Here is a 9,779-nt window from a genome sequence, read left to right as displayed (position 1 = left end):
GTCATATACTCCCTGGTTTCTCAGTGTCTCATCCTCATTTCCCCCAGGATCCCCTTTGGTTAATCAGTCCCCAGGTCCTGATGAGCCCAGTGACTCCCTGGCCAGCTCTCCCTTATCCCCACCCCATGAATCCAGGCGCTCACAGCTCCTGCCTGGACCATGGAGGTCAGCTTGGCATCTCCCCTCATCCTGGCCCGCCCAGCCTTCCCTGCTCTGACACCAGAGCAGCTTTGACACCTCATCCTGCTCAAAACGCTGCCAGGGCTCCCCACCCCCTGCGGGGTCCAGGTCAAGCTCTTTTATTACAGCACAGAAGCCTTCCTAATCTGGTCTTGCCCCTCCCCCACCCCCTGTGGGCCCTGGGAACAGTTGTGGGTTCATGACCCCTCTTTCCCCCTTTTGCAGCTGCAGTTGCTCGGCCAGGAATTTTTCATAATTTTTCATGTGATCTCCGGGGAAGCTCCTGCTCACTTTTCAAGAGGCTGGTGGGCATCACCTTCTGGAGTTGCCCTTATCCCAACAGATGTGCTTTCCTGTCCCTCTGTATGGCTGTGTCTGGACATTGTGGGCAGCACCCTGCTGCGCTCAGGACATGGTTCAAGGTATTGGCTTGTGTGGGAAGTTGGGGGGAGGTGAATGTGGAGGGGTTGGGGGGGTGCGGATGGGAGTGGTGGGGATGGGAGTGGTGGGGGTGGGGTAGATGGTACAGTCAGCACCAATGGGCTCATCCCTTAATGCCCTAAGGCAATTCAGGGCAGGTGCTCACAATATACATAAAGGAAAAAAAAAGAGGTTTTACTAAAAAAAACAATCTTAATGTATATATCATTTTCTGTTCTTTTTTCAGTTAGCATAAACATTTCTTGAAATTTCTATGTCATTTTATGTAGTTGAAGTTTTATTATCGAAATAAAGATACCAAAGCTAAGAAATTAAATATGGTCTTGCATTTTACCCAGACCCTCCCCTGGGTGATTCATATGCATGTTAAGCCACTCTTAATTTGAATTATTTTCTTCATCCTTTGTGTATGCGATTTGTTAATGGTTGACAAGCCTGTGCAGTGCAACTGGGGATTCTGATGTTCTTTTCCTCATGTGGGAAAAGCATTTTCACATTTTCTGAGTTAATCTTCTTGACTACAATTAGCAAAGTTAGTGTAATTATTTATAAGTAACAGAGTCTCCTCTTCTCTAGATGGACATCGAAGGAGCCTCTGATTTTACATGAATTCTCTCTTTTTTTAAAATTGAGGTAGAGTTGATTTACAGTGTTATTTAGTTCCAGGTGTACAGCAAAGTGATTGTTTTTCAGTTTCTTTTCCCTGATAGGTTATTGCAAAATATTGAGTATAGTTCCCTGGGTTATACAGTAGGTCCTTATTGCTTATCTGTTTTCTGTTGTATACATAGTAATGTGTGTATGGAGCTTCTCTGGTGATTCAGATGGTAAAGAATCTGCCTGCAATGTGGGAGATCCCGGTTTGACCCCTGGGTTGGGGAGATCCTCTGGAGAAGGGCATGGCAACCCACTCCTGTTGTTTGCCCGGAAATTTTCCTTGTTTGGAAAATACCAGACAGAGAAGCCTGGTGGGCTACAGTCCATGGGGTCGCAAAGAGTTGGACATGACTGAGCAACTCACACACACACACACACACACACACATACACACACACACACAGTGTGTATATGTTAATCTCAAACTCTTAATTTATCTGTCTCCCATCCATGAATCCTTGCATTTAGCTTTTTCTGTTTTCTGTATACTTTTAGGATGGATTCTCAGAATAGGATGGTTCCAAGGAAATGGACATTTTCATGACTAGATCTGCAAAACCAAGTGGTTTTCTAAAGCAAGTCTCATTTCCCTGGGGGACTGGTTGATGACACAAAACACTGTGTGTGAGAGGGGTGGTCATTCTAGGAACATGGCCCATGGGACAAGCCGACCTCCCATCCACTCGAGTCCTGCCTGATTCTATATGAGATGTGGGGCCTTGCCAGGCTTCAAAAGGATTTACCAGATGATAAAACAATAAAATATCGGGATGTGACCCTTCTTTCCTACCCTCTGCTCATTTCTACCTTGGGCTGAACTCCTGACAATTGCTGGGCATTTCTGTTCTTACCCTTGAAGTGCATCTGGCTAATGGGTCAAGTGTAAGAGGGACCAATAGCCCCAGAAGGGAGGTGACTGTTTTCCTCCTTTGCCCCCACAAACTGTGATGGAGTGTTGACTGATTCCCAAGGGCAGGCTGCAGAGAAAGTACTAGGAAGTGAATCTTCCCTCAGCCCTGAAAAATCCTCCTACCAACCCAGTGCTGGTGGGTTTCTCTGGTGGTCCAGTAACTAAGACTCTATCTGTACTCCCAGCGCAGGGGGCCAGGGTTTGATTCCTGGTCTGGAGACTAGATCGCACATGCTGTAACTAAGAGTTTTAATGTCAGAACTAAAGACCCTGAGTGCTGCAATGAAGATCAAAGATTCCGTGTGCTCCAACTAAGACCTGGTGCAGCAGAATAAATAAATATTAAAAAAACAGACGGTGCTCATGTTGTCTGTGGTGGTGGCTGACCTTTAGAAGGAGGGGCAGTGAAAGGACAGGTGAAGCCTCCAAGGAGTGAGTGAGGTTCTAGAGCAAGTCCTTCACCCAGCCCAGCCTTCATTTGCCTCTTTAGAAAAAGAGGATAATAATAATGGTAATAATATCTACATCACAGGGCTGAAGTGAGAGGCAAATGAGAAAATGAATTTGGGACACAGTCAGTTCTATACAGACACTGGATATTTCCAGAGGCATGAGACTCCCAAGGCCTGGGGTAGGGTGATTTCAGCTTCCTTTTGCACTCATTACGTCTATTGTTGGCTGGATGTGTTGAATGACTTTTAAAAGCCGAGGTCCTGAAAGTTTGTTATATGTTAGAGTCACCTTGGTGGCTCAAAAGGTAAAGAACCTGCCTACAATGCAGGAGACCTGAGTTCAATCCCTGGGTCAGGAAGATCTCCTGGAGAAGGAAATGGCGACCCGCTCCATTATTCTTGCCTGGACGATCCCATGCACAGAGGAACCTGGAGGGCTACAGTCCTGGCGGGCTACTCTTTGGGGTTGCAAAGAGTCAGACATGACTGAGCAACTAACACACAGAGTCACCGAGGGAGCAAAAATGCCCCATGGCTGAATCTTACCCTAGACCAGTTCCATGAGACTCTCAGAGAGAGAGGGGTACCCCCCGCTAGGCTGTTACTGAGCACTGGCTTTGGCCATCCGTGGCTTCAATGTGCCCACCTGCCCTTGCCTGACTGCTTCCCATTCACCAGAGACTTTATTTTAATTAATTTATTTTTCTTTTGGCTGCTCTGGGTCTTGTGGCAGCACGTGGGCCTCTCTGGTTGCGGCACACAGGCTTAGTTGCCCTGCGGCACGTGGGATCTTCATTCCTTTACCAGGGATTGAACCCGCATCCCTTGCATTGGTAGGCAGATTCTCAACCACTGGACCACCAGGTAAACCACATGTCAGAGGTTTTAAAACTCCTTTAGTCATTCCAACTTGCCAGCTAAGGCTCTACTCTTGTCACTGAAATGTAGTGAGATGGGCATCATGCAACTATCTGAGCACTTGTGAGCAATGCAGACTTCTGGGACCTACCCCAGACCTACTGAGTCAGAAGTTAAATTTTATTTATTTATTTATTTTTTCTTCTCCTTTCAGTTCAGTTCAGTTCAGTCGCTCAGACGTGTCCAACTCTGCGACCCCATGAATCACAGCACGCCAGGCCTCCCTGTCCATCACCAACTCCCGGAGTTCACTCAGACTCACGTCCATCAAATCTGTGATGCCATCCAGCCATCTCATCCTCTGTCGTCCCCTTCTTCTCCTGCCCCCAATCCCTCCCAGCATCAAAGTCTTTTCCAATGAGTCAATTTATTTATTTTAATTGGAGGCTAATTACTTTACAATATTGTAGTGTTTTTGCCACTGACATGAATCAGTCATGGGTGTACAGGTGTTCCCCATCCTGAACCACCTCCCCACTAGAAGTTGCATTTTAACTAGACTCTTGGATGATTCACGTGCATGTTGAAGTTTGAGAAGCACTGAACTGGCCTCTGACTCCTGGCTGACCCCTCTCACGTGTCCTCCTCCACCCTGAGCCGTGGTGATCCTTCCCTGGGTGCCCGGGACAGGGTCATTCTTCTCTTACACTCCTTCATTCTCACCACCTCCCAGAGAAAGTCTCCACCTGTTAGTGTGGCCTGGAAAGCTGGCCACAGTGAGCCCCAGCTGATACCCCAGCTCTGTACCCCAACCAAGCATGTCTGTGACGCCCACATGCTTGCCAGGCTACCGATCAGCACCCTTGGAGGCAGCCCTTATGTGGCTAACTCCTCCTGCAGGAAGCTTTCCCTAACCTCCCCTGGGTTCTCTGGGTATGTCTAGTCACTAAGTTGTGTCCTACTCTTTTGTGACCCCATGGACTGCAACCAGCCAGGCTCCTCCGTCCATGGAATTTCCCAGATAAGAATACTGGAGTGGGTAGCTATTTCCATTTCCACTGGGGATCTTCCTGACCCAGGGATCAAAGCCAAGTCTCTGACATTGCAGTTGGATTCTTTACCACTGAGCCAGCAAGTTTCTCATTTCACTGTTTCCTATTAATGAGTGTAGTCTGTCTTCTTTCTTGGACTGTCAGCTACTTAAGGTCAGGTAACACTACATAGTTTTTCTAAAATTTTTATTGTATTTCTGGCTACACTGAGTCTTCATTGCTGTGCGTGGGCTTTCTCTAGTTGCTGAGAGCAGGTCTAATCTCTAGTTGAGGTATGAGGGCTTCTCATTGCAGAGGGCTTCTCTTGCTGCGATTCTTAGCCTCTAGGCCACAAGGGCTGCAGTAGTTACAATGCTCAGGCTTAGTTGCTCTGTGGCATGTGGGATCTTCCTGGACCAGGGATTGAACTTGTGTCCCTTGCATTGGCAGGTGGATTCTTGAGCACTGGATCACCAAAGAAGTCCTCTTCATAGTTTTAAATCCAGCGTCTAGAAGCTTGGCATGAAGTAGACACTTAATGAATGCACGGTGTCTGACTAGATGGATTTATGTGCAAGAAAATATGGCTCGTAATACTGAAATGCACCATATCTCTGACTCTCATGCAGCTTCCCTTTGCCCTGACCCTCTGTGCAAGCCGGCACTCATCCTGCCTAGCCCCCTCCTGTCTCTCCAGATCACAGCAAGGAGAGGTGTGGGTCTCTGTCAGGGGTGAAGCCTGCCCTTGCCTGTGGCTCTCAAGCTCTGTGACCCAGCCTCAGGCATGTCTGGCAGGTCTTAGATGCCCTTCCAACATGCTCCAGGATGACACCACCCCTATGACCTAAAGCAAAGAGTAATTAAAGAGCCTATTCATGAAGGTGAAAGAAGAGAGTGAAAAAGCTGGCTTAAAACTCAACACTCAGAAAACTAAGGTCAGAGCATCTGGTCTCATCACTTCATGGCCAATAGATCGGGAAACAAACGAAACAGTGACAGACTATTTTCTTGCAGATGGTGTTTTGCAGCCATGATATTAAAAGATGCTTGCTTGGAAAAAAAGCTATGACAAACCTAGACAGTATATTAAAAAGCAGAGACATTACTTTGCCAACAAAGCTCCATTTAGTCAAAGCTATGGTTTTTCCAGTAGTCATGTATGAATGTAAAAGCTAGACCATAAAGAAGGCTGAGTGCTGAAGAAGCAATGCTTTTGAACTGTGGTGTTGGAGGGGACTCGTGAGAGTCCCTTGGACTGCAAGGAGATCAAAACAGTCAATCCTAATTACGGAAATCAACCCTGAATATTCATTGGAAGGACTGATGCTAAAGCTGAAACTCCAATACTTTGGCCCCCTGATACAAAGGACTGACTCATTGGGAAAGACCCTTATGCTGGGAAAGATTGAAGGCAGGAGGAGGGATGACAGAGAATGAGTTGGTTGGATGGCATCACCGACTAGATGGACATGCATCTGAGCAAGCTCCAGGAGTTGGTGATGGACAGGGAAGCCAGGGGTGCTGCAGTCCATGGGGTAATAAAGAGTTGGACGTGATTGAGCAACTGAGCAACAAACCTGCCCCAGACCTGTCTTGGGGCCCTCCTGTAGCACCTCACCCTCTGCCCATCAGGATCACCAGGCTACATGGTTTATATTGAGTCTTGCCCCAAGGCCACAGGTGCGAGGCCTTGTACCACGGCCAAGAAGCGGAGCTCAGAACCAAGGTCACCTCTGAAGCTAAATGAGCCCCTTTGTAACTCTTGCCAAAAGCCCTGATCACCACCAACAAGCTTTATGATGAAAATTAGGCAAAGATGCCCACTCCAGTAATCACCCTGCATACTAAGTTGCTTCATTCATGTCTGACTCTTTGCGACCTCATGGACTATAGCCCGCCAGGTTCCTCTGTCCCTCAGTCAAGAATACCGGAGTGGGTTATCCTAACCAATCACCTAACGTCAACCTTCTGGCAGGAATTTTCTTTGTCTTGAGGCTATAAAAATTGGCAATTAACCCACAAAAACTGTGGACTCTTCCTGGTCTGTCAGGAGGTCGGACCGCTGCGCTTGCAGTGCCCTCGTTATCTCTGCCCTTTATTCTTTTTAAACTCCTTCCCTTCCAAAATGCTCTTTGTCTGGAAATTCTTTTCCACCCCGGGCTCAGACTGCCTCATCCGTTTAGGGACAGGAGGGCACTGTCTCCCAGGCTGTAGCTTCTTCTACCTCCTGCCAGCCTCAGATCCTGCGGGGACCCTGGGTCTGCAAGATTGTGTTAGGGGTAAATGAGGCCTCACCTCACTCCCTCAGGGGCCAATTTTACCTGAAAGAGGGGCCCCAAAGTGCTGTATGACGTCCTGAGGGGGAATGTGGGCCCCTCGCCTCCCTTCCCCCATCCTGTGCTCTTGTAGGATGGTCAGGATGGCCAAGTGCCCAGTCAGTACACACGCATACACTCACGCCCACTTTCACATCTGCACTCACACCCACACCACAAACTCCCAGACACTTCCTTTATTTTGATGGTGAGAGAGACAGGATCTCGCAAGTTTCCTAACCTCTTACTGCAAATCTCTCCCTCCATGGTCCCCCACCCATTTAGGGGACTGGCCTTTGCCCTGGGTGGGGAAGGATTGGGGCAGAATTGTATGTGGGCCCTGACTCAGCCCCAGCCCTTCTTGCAATTGGAGTCAGATCCCTCCTTATTCACCCGGGTGACGGGTGACATGTCCTTTGGTTGTTGTGGCCACATCAGAGGGGAGGAGCCCCCTTGGGCCAGCCTGGGCTCCCATGGCCAATGGCCTGTAGGCAGTGCCCAGCCTCCACTGTCCTTGTGGGTCAGTTTCCTTCCAGCCCCTCAGCACTGGGCACACTGTGGGCTACATGAAATCTCTTTCTCTTCTAAACTAATGCAAATCCTACATTTCCAGAAGATCTCATTCAGGATGCCCCTTTGTTAAAAAACAAAACAAAACAAAAAACCTTCCTGGGATTTCCCTGGTGGTCCAGTGGTTAAGATTACTTGCTTCCAATGTAGGGGGAGTGGATTCAATCCTTGCTCAGCAAACTAAGATCCCACATGCTGCATGAAAAATCCCACGTGCTGCCAAGAAAAGCAAACAAACGAACAAAAAAGTCTTCCTGATGGCTCTTTCCCTTTGGCACTCCCACTGAAGATCCTGCTGTTGCCACTAGCTTCTGCCCTGCCTGGTGTTACTGGTATCGTGAAAACAAGCCGAATCCAGTCTCACTTCTGCTGAAATGTCCCTGATGCCAAGATCCGCATCTTCGACCTGGGGTAGAAGAAGGCAAAAGTGGATGAGTTCCCACTCTATGGGCACACAGTGTCTGATGAGGATAGGCAGCTGTCCTCTGAGGCCCCAGAGGCTGCCTGTATGTGTGCCAAAACGAAAAGCTGTGGCAAAGATAGCTTTCACATCCAAGTGTGGCTCTACCCCTTCACATCACCTGCATCAACAAGATGCTGTTCTGTGCTCTTAGGCTCTGATATACTCCAGACAGGTATGCACGGTGCCTTTGGAAAGTCCCAGGACCCAGTGACCAGGGTCCACACTGGCCAAATTATAATGTCCATCTGTACCAAGCTGCAGAGCAAGGAGCATGTGATTGAGGCCCTGGTGTGTGCTAAGTTGCTCAGATGTGTCCACATCTTTGTGACCCCATGGACTGTAGCCTGCCGGGATCCTCTGTCCATTCTCTAGGCAAGAATACTACAGTGGGTTGCCATGTTCTTCTCCAGAAGATCTCCAGGGGATCTTCCCCAGCCAGGGATCAAACCTGTGTCTCCTGTGGCTTCTGCTTTGCAGGCAGATTCTTTGCTGCTGAGCCACCAGGGAAGCCCTGAGACCCTATTCATGGCCAGATTCAAGTTCCCTGGCCACCAGAAGATCCATGTCTCCAAGAAGTGGGGGTTTACTGAGTTTATTATTTATAAAAAATAAAATCTGCCTGAGTCAGGCGGGTCTTAGTTGTGGCATTCGAGATCTTTAGTTGTAGCATGTGAACTGTTAGCTGTGTTATGTGGGATCTCAGTTCCCTGACCAGGGATTGAACCCAGGTTCCCTGTCTTGGGAGCGCCGAGTCTTAGCTGCTGGACCATTGGAGTAGTCCTGGGACTTACTAAGTTTAATGTAGATGAATTTGAAAACATAGTGACAGAAAAGTGGCTCACCCCAGATGACTGTGTGGTCAAATACATCCCTAGTGGTGGCCCCTGGGCAAATGGTGGGCCTTGTGCTCAGGAGAGCCTTGGCGCTGTCCCCTTCTTATCACACTCACCAATAAATCCTACTTTCTTGTTAAAACAGAAAAAAAGCCTTCCTGATGTATTGCTCCACTTCCCATCTCGATCCCTCCATGTACCAGCCACCCCTGTGTGAGGAAGCCCAGTCTGCGGGAAGTTTCTGGTGATTTTGAGAGGGTTTCTCCAAACTCAGGGGAACAAGTGAAAGCGAAGTCGCTCAGTCGTGTCCGACTCTTTGCGACCCGTGGACTGTAGCTCACCAAGCTCCTCCATCCATGGGATTCTCCAGACAAGAATACTGGACTGGTTTGCCATTTCCTTCTCCAAAAAACAAAAGGGGAACAAAAGGCCCCTCAAACTCTGTACTGCAGTGGACCAACTGTGTGATCTGGAATAATGCCTCCGGCTGAAGGTGGAGGTGAAGTGTGAGCGGTGACTGCCCTAACCCACGCCCTGGGCGCCCCAGATCTGGCCACCTTTCTGAGTGTCAGGTGGCCATGGGGAACAAAGCCATCACATGCTGGGTCTGGACACCTTCCAAACAGGCACAGCCTGGGTGTGAGAGTCAACAGGATTGCAGGCTGAATGGTCCTGTTTACGCTGCCTCTGGGTGGATGGGAAGGGCCCAGCTGGGAGCTCAGAGGAAAGTGGGAGCAGAAGTGACCATTCTAGGTGGTAATGTGGGCACCTTGGACCTCCTTAATTAAAAAATATATATTTAAAATTTGGAAATAATTCCAAAAGTTTATGAAAAGTTGTAAAAATAAAACATAATTCAAAGAACATCTTTATTCTTTTTGCCAAGATTTACCTATTGTTGGGAATTCCCTGGCAGTCCAGTGGTGGTGGTGGTGTTTAGTGACTTCAGCTGTGTCCGACTTTTTGTGATCCCATGGACTGTAGCCTGCCAGGCTCCTCTGTCTGTGGAATTTTCCAGGCAAGGTTACTGGAGTGGATAGCCATTTCCTTCTCCAGGGGATCTTACCGA

The 9,779-nt window shown here is 48.4% G+C and overlaps 1 long non-coding RNA gene and 1 pseudogene across 1 annotated transcript; both read left to right on the top strand.

Annotated features, from left to right (window-relative positions):
* The first annotated feature begins 405 nt into the window (after positions 1–405).
* LOC138436899 (uncharacterized) lies at positions 406–9,574 on the top strand. Its single transcript, XR_011255659.1, has 2 exons — positions 406–602; positions 8,856–9,574. It is a non-coding gene; the product is annotated as an uncharacterized lncRNA (long non-coding RNA).
* On the top strand, positions 7,673–8,246 carry LOC138435159 (large ribosomal subunit protein uL16-like; annotated as a pseudogene).
* Positions 9,575–9,779: the final 205 nt, after the last annotated feature.

The sequence above is a fragment of the Ovis canadensis genome, chromosome 3 (assembly GCF_042477335.2).
Source record: "Ovis canadensis isolate MfBH-ARS-UI-01 breed Bighorn chromosome 3, ARS-UI_OviCan_v2, whole genome shotgun sequence".
NCBI classification, from domain to species: domain Eukaryota; kingdom Metazoa; phylum Chordata; class Mammalia; order Artiodactyla; family Bovidae; genus Ovis; species Ovis canadensis.
Note: the sequence above shows the minus strand (reverse complement) of the source record. Positions and strands in the feature narration are given on the sequence as shown.